Source organism: Populus euphratica, unplaced genomic scaffold, assembly GCF_000495115.2.
Source record: "Populus euphratica unplaced genomic scaffold, PopEup_1.0 scaffold213.1, whole genome shotgun sequence".
Classification (NCBI taxonomy): Eukaryota; Viridiplantae; Streptophyta; class Magnoliopsida; order Malpighiales; family Salicaceae; genus Populus; species Populus euphratica.
In genome coordinates this window covers 748951-762454 of record NW_011499916.1, presented here as the reverse complement: position 1 = coordinate 762454, position 13504 = coordinate 748951, and the positions used below count along the sequence as shown (strand labels likewise).

The window sequence follows — 13504 nt, the reverse complement described above, 5'->3', positions numbered from 1 at the left end:
AGTTCCACCCGCGCTTTGAAAGTTTTAAAGACTATAAGCACATCTGCCTTCCTTCTAATTAGATACACCCAACATTTCCTAAAGAAGTCATCTATGAAAGATACAAAGTATCTTGCTCCTCCTAAAGATACAACTGGTGCTTGCCAAACATCAAAGTGAATCAGATCTAAGATGCATTTGCTCTTGGTTGTTGATGTGCCAAACTTCAACTTATGTTGTTTACTTATAACACAATGCTCACAAAAAGGTAAAGTAACCTTTGTAAGCTTAGGGAGTGACTTCTGATTAGAGAGAACCTTTAAACCTTTCTCTGACATGTGGCCTAGTTTTTTATGCCACATCATCGTCTTCTTTTCTGCAGGACTAGCTGATGCAATTGACACTTCTACCTCATGATGTGTTTCTCCCATTAATACAAACATGTTTTCAACTATCTTTCTTGCCTTTAAAACCACCAGCACTCCTTTGATGATTTTCATGATTCCATTTTTTCATGATTCCATTATCTTTTCAAATCTTACAGCCAAAACTATCAAATTGTCCTATGGATAAAAGATTCTTCTTTAAGTCTTTTATATGTCGCACTCCTAAAATAGTACAAATTAAGTCATCATACATCTTCAATTTAATAGTGCCAATGTCAGCAGTCTCTAAAGCATGATTACCACCCATAAACATCATAAATATCTCATAATTTTATGAGATTACTCTCTCTTCACTTTCCTTTTTTTCTCTCTATCTTGGTGTGCATAATAAGCTTAGAGGCATTGTCTATTTATAGGCAAGAGTGAGGGGATAAAGGTCACAAATCATGACACCAATTATGCCATAAATTATGCCAGCAACTCATCTTCACTCATACTCCACCAATTATGCCAACAACTCCACTAATTATGTCAACAACTAATCTTCAATTATGCCAACAACTCCACTCAATTTTATCTTCCACCAATTAATTAAGTGGTGGCTTTACATGCAGCTCACCCTGTTTCAAGGTGGAAGGGAAGGGGCCTCTTAACCTAAGAAGAGATTTGACGGTGGAGTGGGCGACAGTAAGTTGTAATAGGAGAACAACTAAGAATCTCTATATTACTAGGAGAAAACACATCACTTACTCTCTCATAAATATCTCATAATTTTATGGGATTATACTCTCTTCACTTTCCTCTTTTTCTCTCTATCTTGGTGTGCATAATAAGCTTAGAGGCATTGTTTATTTATAGGCAAGAGTGAGGGGATAAAGGTCACAAATCATGACACCAATTATGCCATAAATTATGCCAGCAACTCATCTTCACTCATACTCCACCAATTATGCCAACAACTCCACTAATTATGTCAACAACTAATCTTCAATTATGCCAACAACTCCACTCAATTTTATCTTCCACCAATTAATTAAGTGGTGGCTTTACATGCAGCTCACCCTGTTTCAAGGTGGAAGGGAAGGGGCCTCTTAACCTAAGAAGAGATTTGACGGTGGAGTGGGCGACAGTAAGTTGTAAGCCTGTAATCAAACCTATAATAACAAAAGAAAAGGAAAGCATTGTTTTGCCATTTGTTTTGGCATCGATGTTATTTTCTTGCGGTGTACTGGTAGCCGACAACTGCTTAAAAGTTTAGATTTCCCAGATGGACAATTCTGATATGGTCATTACGAAACTTGTTTATTATATTAATATTCTTGAGGCAGTTGACTATGTCTAAACTGCTTAAATTATTAACAAAATCTAAAACACGTGGGAAAGCGCAATAATAATTAGTTTAGGCAATTAATAAAAAGTTAAAATGTTATTTTTTATTATTTTTTTGATTATTTTATTTTTTAATAATAGAGGGTGTGAGGAAACCACTCATCATTAACACTTATAGAAATATGAATTACAATAGTAAATCATGATGTTTTACTCTCTTTTTTTGTTTTTTTTTTTTAGTTATGCTTTTTTTATTTGTTTTATCAATTTTATTTTTTTAATATTAGGATATAAATCATGATGTTTTACTCTCTTTTTTTGTTATGCTTTTTTTTTTTGTTTTATCAATTTTATTTTTTTTAATATTAGGATAGTTAAGAATTTAGTTTTATAAAAAATTTTATTTTTATTTTGCATTCTTATAAAATTAGCATGGTTTGCTGGTTTGTTAGAACAACCTAAATTGCCTTGGTTTACAGGTTTAATGGCATGTCTTCTTTTTTTTTCAATTCAACTTGATTTTTTTTATATTCTACTTTTTTTTATAGTTAAAAAAATAGTTTAAGAGAAAATTCATATTATTAAACTTTCTAAAGTACATGCACCCGTTCATAGGTTTGGTTGATTGTTGATTCATAAGTCTAGCAAGTTTAAATATTTTTTTAAATAATTTTTTTAAATTTTATCCTTGTATATTATGTTAATTGAGAATTTAATTTTATAATTGGTTTTATTTTTCCTTTTATGAGGTTATTGTAGTCTCAAAAAAAATATCTTAGTACTAGGTTGATGTTTGATTTTGTAATTGTCTATTTTTGTTATCATATATTTGAATAAAAATAGTTTTTAAAAAATAAATCATAATCCTAGTATAGTCTATAACTTGGTTTACAAGTTTGTTGTGCTAACCTAAGTTACCAAATTCACAGTTTTTATAAGTTTACCCACCAACCAAAAATATTTTTTTGATCTTTTAATTGTTTTTAATTTATTTATTTTGATTTTATTATTTAATTTTGGATTGGTTGAAAAATAAACTACATGATTTATTTTTATTTGTTTTCTATAGGGATAATTATCTCAAATAAGTGTCTATTTTTATATTGATATTCACTTTTGTGAGCATATATTTTTATTATACAATTAAATAAAAATAATTTTTTTAATTTTTTTAAACCTAATAGGTTATTAGGGGTTGAAGTCAATCCAATCTGTCATTATCTCAATATTTTAAAAAAGGTTGTAATCTTAATGTTTTTTAAAAAAACTAAATTATATTTTTACCGATCATCAACGTTGCATTTAAATCCATAAATTAATCGATTTCCATGCTCTTAATATTTTTTTTACATTTATAAAAATATTGTTCCAACCTGCCAAGAGCCAATAGATTAGTCATTTCTAAACTTAAAATTACTTCCTTCACTCTCAATTTTAGTTTTAACATTTTTAAATTTAAAATCAAGCCATTTTGTTATTTTCTTAAGGTTTTTTCCATATTTTACATATAAAATAAATGAAATAACTTGAATAAAAGTTGTTAAAATTATGAGTTGACTTATAAAATTATATGAATTTATGACTCAACATATAATTACTATACAAAATCACTTTAAAAACTGGAAAACTGATAAAATCGAATTGAAATTGTTCTAACTTGATGAAATCAACAAACTCGTAATTTTAATATCGGTTTTATGTTTTCATTAGAAATATAATACTTCCTTATTTCATTAAAAAAAAATAAGTGTGTTTCACAATAAAACTTCTTCTAAGTTCTCAAATCTCTTCTTTTCTACAAAGTGTTTTAGTGTTCATCTTAACCCTTCTTCCACTTGGGCTAATTCAGAGTCCATACCTCACTGGGAGCCTGGAGTAATAGCTTTATAGGAATTCATATGATTTTCTCTTTTTCTATCTCGTTTTTCTTCTTGATTTGCTATGTTATTTTCTTCTGTTAGTTTTCCAGCAAGGCACTTCAATGTTATATCATTTTTGTTTTGAAAGTGTAAAGTCAATTACTTGTTAATACTTTATCTGTATGCTAGAAACTTAAATTGTCCTATGTCACACATGCTTGTTTTGGAATGCTCTATTTCATATAACCTTGTTTGTTTGGTTGCAAATTTTGTCCTCACAATCTTGCTTGAATTGATTACGGTTAGGTTCTAACAATCTTGTTTGAATTGATTACAATGCTAATTTTAAATTGATTCTTAAACTGTTGAACGTATGATATTTTAAAAAAAATTACCTTTGACAATAGGCTTGAACGTATTGCTAATTTTTTTTCTTTAATAGAGGCATTTTCTATTTCAAACTTCATTTAACTTGCACTTATAAGGATGTTGAGTTATGCCAGTACTAGAAAATATAAAAAAGATGATTTTGGATGCTTAGGTGAAAGATCAAAAAGCAACTAAAAAAAGATGAAGCAAGACTCTTTAATATATTGAAAAAGATGAAGAGAAAAAAATAACTCAAAAGACAAAGGAAGGAAAGCAGTTAGTAGGAGTAAAAATACACAAACTACCATCAATCAATGGTTAAAAAAGGATCCAAAGAAAAAGCATATCAATAAATTATAAGTTTTTTTTACACTAATGCAATTTCATTTAACTATGTTATAAACTCCAAGCTTCTCAAGGCAGTTTAATTGGTTGTATAGTATAGGTTAAATTTTTAGCCTCTATTTTATCATGATACTAAAAAGAAGTATTTGAAGTAAGAAGTAGATGAAATAATGAACTTGCTTGGGAAGTACAAGCTGAAATGAAAAAAAATTTGGTTGACCAATGATGTCTAATGATTGAAGAGATAAGAAAAGATGTTTTATTTGCAACTTTTTGGTTAATAGTCCTAAAGGGATATATTTATGTCATTGGTGAATACCTATAATATGTCTAAAAATTCTAATAAGATATTTGAGATATTGGATGTTAATATGGAGAGGACTGAGGAGGAAAGTGTTATGCAAGTAATCACCAATAATACTGCAAATTATAAGGTAATAAGACAATTATTGATAAGAAAAAGAAAAGGATTGTTTTATATACCATATGTTGTCCATTAAATCGACTTGATATTGAAAGATTTTGAGAAAATTCTTGAGGTTCATTAAGTAACTATTGATAGGAGGAGGAGGATTGCCTGGTATACTTATTCAAGAACTATTTTTATTTCCATACTAAAACAGTTTATAAAAGAAGATGATTTGATTAGGCTTGCTATCATTCAGTTTGTTACTACATACTTGACTCTAAGATATTTGAATGATTATAAAACGCACTTGAACACTATGTTTACTTCTAAACAATGGAGGTCAAGTAGGTTTTCAAGAATAGAAGAAAGGAAGCAAATTCAAAACTGTGTTCTAGACATCAGGTTTTGGTATTATGTCATTATATCTATCAAGATAAAACAGTTTATAAAAGAAGATGATTTGATATTATGTCATTATATCTGTCAAGACAATATATTCTCTAGTTAAAATTCTTTGCTTAGTTGATTCAGACCAGAAACCAATTATGTATTTTATATATGAAGCAATGAATCAAGTAAAAAAAATTCATTAAATTTGATTTTGTGAAAAACAGATACTAGACTACTAATTATCTATATTGTTGATTCAATATATTTATTTCACATTTGTCTTAATTATGTTATATTTAGTTAACAAATGATAATGATTTCATAACTTATTATTAATATTCTTGTTATTATTTGGTAGTTATATATCTATATGGAATATTATTGATGCAAGATGAGAATTTCAACTCCATTATTATATAACTATATGAAATTTTGTAATTATATACCTATATGGAATATATGTTTACATGCAACAACTTATTATTTGAATTTTTTACTATCATTATAATCCTAATAAGGTTAATGTCAATATTAAAATTGGATTATATCAATGCTTACAAAAGCCGATACTTAATACAAGTGAAATGGGTAAAATTGGCTCACAATTTGAATCATAATTTGAATCAGCTAAGGATGCAAAAGGGCTATTTGACATTGAGGTTGTGGAGACAATAAGAAATAAAAAAAACTCCAGCTAAATGATGGGATTTTTATGAGGATAAATGTATAAAATTCCAAAAGTTTGTAATTTAAGCCCAGACATAAACGTGATTAGAGTGCATTTGAAATGGTGATTTTTTTCTTATTATTTTTAATGTTTTATATTCGATAAGAATTTTTTTATTTATAAATTTAAATTTTCTTATTTAGTTTCACATAAATAAAGAAATCATTTGTACCTAAAAAAAAATAAATGACATGTTATAATGTGTAATATGATTGATGATTTTTATAAAGTTTTAAATGATCTTTCGTATTATATTGATTAGATAGTTGAGAGAGAGAAGCATGGTGGTTCATCAAATCACTGTTATTAAACTTGGCTTGGCCTGACAGGTCGATCAGGGGCCCAATCAACCCAGTGATTGGATGGGTCTGAGTTTGTTAAAAGACAGATTGGTGCAACAACCTGGCAAAACTGTGGTGATCTAAGCAAACCCAAATGAGACTTGATTTTTTTTATTTTTTTCAAAATGTGGCTTCTCTTCTATATGTCTTGTTTTTTTTTAATTGGTTATTAATATTTTTTAAAGTTTATTATATAAATATTAGAAAAATATTTTATTTTTTCAATGTGAAATAAAAAAAACTTTTTGGTTTAAATACTTCAACTTAAAAGAATAATATAATATCTTTTCAATGTGAGATTTGAAGTTCTTTAATATATATATTTTATGTTTACAAGAAAGAAGTTATGTTTTTTTTAATGTGAGATAAAAAAATTTGGTTTAAATATTTCAACTTAAAAGGATAACATAATATCTTTTTAATATGAGATAATTTTTTTAAAATATTCTTTTAAACTCAATTATTTATAATATGTATAATCTATATTCAAATTAATTTTTTTTAATTTTTTCATATAAAATATTAAAATTTTAAATATTTTTTTAAATTTTTCAAATTAATCTAAATTAACTCAAATTAACCTAATTAACTTATAAAATCCAAAACCCAGCCCTATCAACTTCCTAACCCGATTTGATAACTATCCATCAAACCTTTACCGAGTGCACCTCGCACTAATCAATTAGGTTTGCACAGCTCACAATAGTTTTTTGCCTTCTGATTTTGCTTGGTTTTTCCAACTTCCTTTTCCTTTGATTTTGCTTAGTTTCTACTCTATTCAAGAGTTTAGGTTATGATATTTCACTTATCAGATTTTGAATCTCTTTATTCCATACATCTTTTAATAGTGAAGTTATTAAAATCCAAGAAAATCATTTGCATCAAATGACGAGTATTTTAATTTTAAGGATAAAGCGTTTAATTCTTGGCAACAATATCTTTTTTTTGCGCATATATCTTTAACAAGTAATTAATTTATACATACATTAGTTTTAGTTTAAGGTTAATGAATGTCTTTATAAATGCATTCCAGGATCTTGTCTGATTCAAATATAACTATGATATTCTACTATATCCTTAATATGGATACTAGAATCTTGTTTTAACTTCATTATAAATTTAAATGTTTTATTTTAATGTGTAAAATAACATGCAAATTAAACTAAAAAACTACTATTTATAATATCACCATTCCCATGACTGCGATTTTGGTCGCAGCATAGTTACAGAGGTTCTTGGTTTATCCACCTTCTAAACATGGCGAAGCATTCTGCGGGTCTGTCCGATGGAGCAGTGTGCCCTCCACCCTACAAATTAGCCAAAAAAAAAATTGAAATTCAAAGAAGTTTGCATGAGATTAATACTATAAGAATTCTCTGTGCAGCAGAAATGGAGAATTTCCAAATCACTTACCCTCACAGTTGCAAATGTCAATTGACTGGAGTAGGTCCTCGTGTATCTGCAGGCACATGATCAAGTCAAGCATCTAAATCAATCTTTTTTATTCATTTAATATGCTCTTTCAACAGGCAAATCAAGAGCTAGAGAAGAGTTACAGAATACCAGCAAATTGATCAAAAGTAATATTCATTCGAAGAACATACCCTGCAACTTGACCTTGAAAGTGCCATGGATGCCAGTCATTTACAATAGAGTAATTCAAAGATCTTATCCATGCTTGAGTTCCCAAGAATGGTGCCTCCATGTCATGATCGCCACTGTTCGGCACAAGGAGAGACGATATCAACCAAAGGATTAAGGGAAAAGGCTAAAATTAATTAACATGTGAGATCTAAACAAACAAAAACCTGTATATTAATCTGCGGTAACCTTTTATGCCAAGATCTATATGATACTTAATGCAGCTCCTGTAGATTAATCTGCGGTAACCTTTTATGCCAAGGTCTATATGATACTTAATGCAGCAATATCAACCAAAGGATTAAGGGAAAAGGCTAAAATTAATTAACATGTGAGATCTAAACAAACAAAAACCTGTATATTAATCTGCGGTAACCTTTTATGCCAAGATCTATATGATACTTAATGCAGCTGTTAATTTCATAAGTATAATTATAATTGCATCGTTTCCACTCCCCTATACTTCCCTGCATCAAAACAGGGTTGCATTATTCTCTTAATGATTTCTTGCTACGTAAAATTCTGACTAATCTCCTCTCGCACATGGAGTGCTTTGCGGACTTTATCGTCATTGGCCCAGTATGACCCAAGAAGAAATCCATAATTCTGTAGGCATGAAGGACAATTCTCAAAATAAGGAAAGGACCAAGAAACAAACTTGCATAAATTCATAAAAAGAATGATGTGCTAATTATCTCTTTCCTAGATGTTCTTCTGTCGACTTTGTATTTCATATTTTTGTGATGTTGTGACAAAACTGGCTCCATGAGTGGAGCTTTAAAGATGATTCTGTCCTGTCTTAACAATTTCTTTCTTTGTTTTTCTGTCTTCAGCTTCCGCCTACAGCAGTATGTATCAATGCATATTTCATATCAGAGGAAGAGGAAGGGGAATTACCCAGCATCCGATGGTAGGAAGATCAGGTTTGAAATGGAGGAATTCTTGAGAGTTCTCACGGAGATATCTTCTTTTGCCCATCATCTCTATCGGACGTGGGGAATCACTAGGACACTTGCGTAACAAAATATGCGACTCCTAAATTTCGGAAATGCACTGAAAAAGCAAATTGCTCTATCTGCATTAACAATGAGTTCCGAGGAAAAGCATCGAAGGGGATTCACACAATACCTTATCACGAGCCTCTAGGTTTTTCAAACACTCCGGATTTTTCGGGTCGATCGTTTGATATTCTCCTCCGCAACTTTTCTTCAGTGACTGAAGCAATTTGTGGCATTAGTTAGACATAGCTCTGAGCTAGTAAGACAGACATTACAATACCAAGTGGATAACCTCATAGAGTTCATCAGAAATAAGTCCCATTCCATGAGAAAATGGAATCCTTGAGTTCAAATCAAAAGTAGGATCAGTAAAAGGGTTCCCAAGTGTGTATCCCTGCAACCATACAAATTAAAACACCACTGCCATCAGCAAATCTTAGATGCAAGCATGAAAGTAGATTCTTGTTTTCTCTGTTTTTCTTTTCTTCAAGTTTTTTATTACATATAGTCCAGTTATTTTTCCACAAAGAGGTATTTTTTTTTAATAAGAAAGAAAATAATGGAATATATAATATGGACCTTGAGATTTATTAGTGGTTTGATACCATCATTGTTCCCTGCGACCATTGAACAGCTTACTTCAAGATAATCTCGAATGAGATTAAAGAAAAACTGGCAATTAAAAAAAATGCAAACAGACCGTCATTTCGATACCATAATGGCCAATTTTGTATCATACCATTGGAAATCTTTTGAACAACAGCTGGAACGATGATGCCTGAGTAGGAGTCACCAGAAATGTAAACTGGATTTGAGAGGAATTCTTGGTGATCCATTAGCCACTACATAATGCAATCAAGAAAAAAACAATAAAAATAAATCCACATATTCTCAACTGCAAAACGGAACAGAAAGTTGCACCTTTCGAAGAAATTGCTCAGCTTGCGAAACTTGTTTGAAGTCGCTTCTCTGAAGAGCAAGTGGGGTTCTTGCATAGGAGAATCCAGTGCTAACAGGCAAATCTAAGAATATTATGCTGGAGACCTGAAAATTAATCAACAGCGCAGCCATCTATAAGATTAATATTGTAGAAAATGCATCTTCTAATCTAGCAGTTCCTGCTAGGTACAAAGGGCAATATCACCTGTGTCCATGAGTATGGATTGAAAACCAATGTAGGTAAGCTCCCATTGTATTCCTTTTCCTCAAATCTTATTGGACCTGCGCACATAAAACATCAGAAATTCATGAAATTTCAATGGCTCTGGATAAACTCAATATATATAGTTGTAGTGACTGTCCATTTCAATTGCAGTATTATATCTGTAATTGAGTGAGCTGCTTCGCTTCTCTTACCGATTTCAAAAGCAAGACCAGAGAAGGCGGAGCAGCCCGGGCCACCAGTTAGCCAAAGCAAGAGAGGGTCCTCTTTAGGATTCCTGTGGGACTTGATGAAGTAGTAGAAGAGCTGCACATCCTCCGCTTCATCCACCCCAACATACCTGATAACTCCACACACCCACCATTGCATGCACGTAATTTAGATCAAGATTTACGTGTATCTTACGCATGCGTGTGCTGTAGTAAAATCAGTAAACCAGTAAAAGTGAAGGTCTGAAACTCACCCTGTTTCAAGGTGGAAGGGAAGGGGCCCCTGAAACCCAGGAAGAAACTTAACAATGGAGTGGGCGGAAGCAAGCTGTAACCAAACCTGCAATAACAAAAGTAAAGGAAGGCATCGTCTGGCCATTGCTTTTGATGTCGACGTTGTGGTATATTAGCCACAAACTATTCTATCTTGTAGCCTTTACAAGTTATAATGAACTTGTTTTCAGATTTTCTTCTTCTTCTTCCTTTATATATAGTAGTGGTCGACTAGACGAGGGAGCCCATCCTTTGAATGCAGTAAGCAATACAAATATTATTGATCTATTCAATTCTTTGGGGCATAGGGCAGCTGAAATATAGAAATTAGTTATTAACTAATAAATATGTTGCCCCATGATGAAATTAGTAATTAGTTAATAAATATTAAAATCATTGATACAGATGTTTTTATTATTTTTTTGTGTATTTTTCATTTTATTTTCTCTTTCTTTTCATTATATCTGTTTTTTTCTTTCTTTTTTTTGAAATGGATCCAAAAAGTTAATTAATAAGATGGCAAGATAGATTAAGCAACTATTTTGGATAATTTACTTAAAACATATGTAATTGCATACTTATCTGTGAATTAAAAAAGGAAATAAACTCATCAACCAATTTGCTAGCTTTGCATTAATTACTTTGTTTGTCAAATTGATTTTTAAATTATTTCTCATCTAAAAAAACATCAAATTAATGTTTTCTTAAATAATTTTGATATGTAAATGAAAAAAAAAAAAAAAAACTTTCAGTCCTCTAGGATAATCCTAGTCTATTTCATTCAGGAAATTAACCCATTTAATCTCCAAAGTACACACAATTTCCTTTAAAATGTAGAACCAAGATCTATTTGCAAGTTTTGCATTAGATGAATGCACACAAATCTTGACGTCTGATGATCATGATTCATGAACAATGCAGGCCTGCTATAGGTAACCAATTCTCATGATAGAGAAAAATAGTTTACATGACATAAAAGGTTGCAAGAAAGTCTCACGAAGACACATCTGGTTTCAATGAAATGATTGCTGTCGGATTTGATCTCTATAGACGATACATATTATAATCGTGCTATATTCGATAATTTGCTTCCATTTTTTTTTTTTCTTATGAAGCTGATAAATTCCAGATTTTTCTTATAATGTGATGCCCAACTGGTGCTAGGTTTAACCCAATCACCTTAAGTGCTAGCTTAAGCGCAAGCCTGAAAACTTGGTTGGACGTGCTGCACAGCATGCAAGGTGTTTGGGTTTGGGTGCCTACCCAAGCCTAATATGCTTGGTGAAAGCAACGGGTCTAGATTTTTTTTTTTTAATAGGTTTAGGTATTTTGCTTGAGTTTAATACTTGTTATAAATATATATTATTTTGAATAAAATATAATTTAAAATATTATAATAATAAAATTATATTTTAATTATTTATCTTTATAAAAAAATATAAGATTTATAGGTTATAAATACACCATGAATCTTTCAAACACTAAATTCATAATTTTTTTATTCTTAATATTTTTAGCATATATATTTTCAGAATACATCTCTCTAAATTATTATTGTATTTTTTCTCTTTACAAAGTTATTGATTTTACCATAAGAGAGATTTTTTATAGGTACTAGCCACCTTATCTTACCATACATCACTTATTGCTACCACAGCTATTAGTCACGTTGATTTATTAAATATTACTTTCTACTACAAAAAGATAAGATTTATAGACTATAAATACAACATGAATCATTCAAACATCAAGTTCACAATTTTTTCATTCGTAATAATTTTAATATACATATTTTCAAAGTTTATCCCTTCAAAGTATCATTGTACTTTATCTCTCTATAAAGTTGTTGACTTTACTATCAAATATTTCTCAAGTCTATTAAAGGAATTTTTTTACAAGTAACAGTTACCTTAATTTACTAGACACCACTTATTATTATCACAGTTATCAGTCATCTTAACTTATTAGATATCACTTGTTATTACTAATTATTTAAATTAAAACCTGTCAAACACTTTAATTTCAACTTTATTTTTAAACATTTTAGATTTTTGTACCCATCACATTGATACAATTAAAACATTACACAGAGAAACTAACTCAAATCTCATGGAGTAAAATGAAATTAGTCTTTAAAATAATTTTACTAAAACAAAATCACATGAAAATTCATAATTAAATTAGCCAATTAAGATAAATATTTAGTGTATTACATAAATACCTCTCATTCTTCAGTGTTGGTATTTTATACTTGTCTGATATTTTGTTGATTTAATAGCAATCTTACGAAAGGGACAAGCTATTTAGGAGTGTTTAGTATTGAGATTGAATTTTTTTTAGTTAAAATTTAAATTTTTTGTTTTAAATTTTTTAATATTGAAGAATGCAAGTAAATTAGATTGTTTTATTTATATAAATGATATGTTGAATTCTTAGTTTATTACACGGGGAGTTAATTTGATGTTAATTGCTTCAACTATTTCCCAGTGGGAGAATTATACTTCGATGCAGCAATTTGCATAAGAAAAATGATATTACATAGAAATTGAAATGTTATAAATTTATGAAGCGATGTTAGAAACAAAAGTTTTCTTGGAATATCTATCATGAATTTCCTTATATATCTTCACATGATAGAAATGTTTTTTTAATATAAATGACAAAAATGATGTATGATTTAATGTTCGGTTTATTTCAATCATTTCATTTGTGCTGGACTTTTATTTTTAATTTTTAAGTCAATTTTCTTATAAATGTTTCGTGTTTTTTTCCATATATATGTGTGTGGCTTGGAACCGAGCATCAAGATGCTCGGTGCCGGAAAGTTTCACACCAATAATGAAATCGGAAAGGTAGTGGCAGCTTTCCAGTACATTTCCTCTTAAAGCCATGCATAAGAAAACAAGTACGCCAAACGTTACACATGAAACAAGAAAAGCGTAGCTTCTTATGTTCTATCCATGTTCTTATTGTTTATTATTTGAAAACAAAAAGAAAAAAGAAAACTGGGATTTTCTCCTAACAAGTAAGGTTATCTCCAGGAGCCACACCCAGTTGATTACAGTAATCGGTATAATACCCTACACG

At 29.9% G+C, this 13504-nt stretch overlaps 2 pseudogenes; both read right to left on the bottom strand.

Moving 5' to 3' along the window:
* Positions 1-7201: 7201 nt before the first annotated feature.
* Positions 7202-10631, bottom strand: LOC105134635 (serine carboxypeptidase-like 3; annotated as a pseudogene).
* A 2703-nt stretch (positions 10632-13334) lies between these two features.
* LOC105134633 (uncharacterized) overlaps positions 13335-13504 on the bottom strand; it is a 7220-nt pseudogene continuing 7050 nt past the window's right edge.